Genomic DNA, 770 nt, shown 5'->3' on the forward strand with positions numbered 1-770 from the left:
TTCGAGGCCAGCCTGAACTCTACAGCAAGCCCCTGTCTTAAAACAAAACAAAACAACAAAATAATTTGGTTGTTGAAGAAATTGTGTGGGGACAGGTGGATACTATGTAGGCCAAACAAGACTGGCCACGAGTTGGTTACTGCTGCAGCTGGAAGACAAGCACACAGGGGCTCATCATACATGTCTGTTTTCTCGATGGTCAAATTTCCTGTAACAGAAAGAAATTCAAGTAATAAAAGAAAAGCAACCAATAGCAGACACACTTATTGTGGCTTCCTTTTCTGGTGAATATACCCTATGCCTGTTTTCATAGCTGAGTCTCCACATTGTTTAAATTGTTTAAATGGTTTGATCACTAATTGGAGACTTAGTATAAAAGAGTTACTGTTAAATGTTTAGTGTGATAATGGTATTGCTTTGTTTCATCCTCATATTGAAATGTATGTGTTCTGAAAAGTGAATAAAGCCTGTGTGTACAGCTGAAGAACTTTTAAAAACATCTATATAAGCTGAACAAGATTGGCTGTGATAGCCAGGTGTGGTGGCACATGCCTATAATCCCAGCACTCAGAAGGCTGAGGCAGGAGGCTCCCTGCAAGTTTGAGACCAGCCTGGGCTACAAAGTGAGCTCAAAGCCAGCCTGAATTGCATAGTGAGACCCTGTCTCAAAAAGACAAAAAAAAAAAAAAAAAAAAAATGGAGAACTGTTGCCTTTTGTGGGTTTGTGGAGGAGTTGTTTTGAGATAGTCGCTTATGCAGTCCAGGCTGGC

General features: G+C 40.5%; 1 long non-coding RNA gene across 2 annotated transcripts in view; it reads right to left on the minus strand.

Moving 5' to 3' along the window:
• The window catches only part of LOC106149532, a 37,141-nt gene continuing 36,371 nt past the window's right edge, over positions 1-770 (minus strand). For both annotated transcript variants that reach the window (XR_001235785.1, XR_001235786.1), the window contains one exon: positions 1-208. This is a non-coding gene — a long non-coding RNA (uncharacterized LOC106149532). The remainder of the gene's footprint in view (positions 209-770) is intronic.

Source organism: Chinchilla lanigera, unplaced genomic scaffold (assembly GCF_000276665.1).
Source record: "Chinchilla lanigera isolate Chin_1 unplaced genomic scaffold, ChiLan1.0 scaffold00047, whole genome shotgun sequence".
NCBI lineage: Eukaryota > Metazoa > Chordata > Mammalia > Rodentia > Chinchillidae > Chinchilla > Chinchilla lanigera.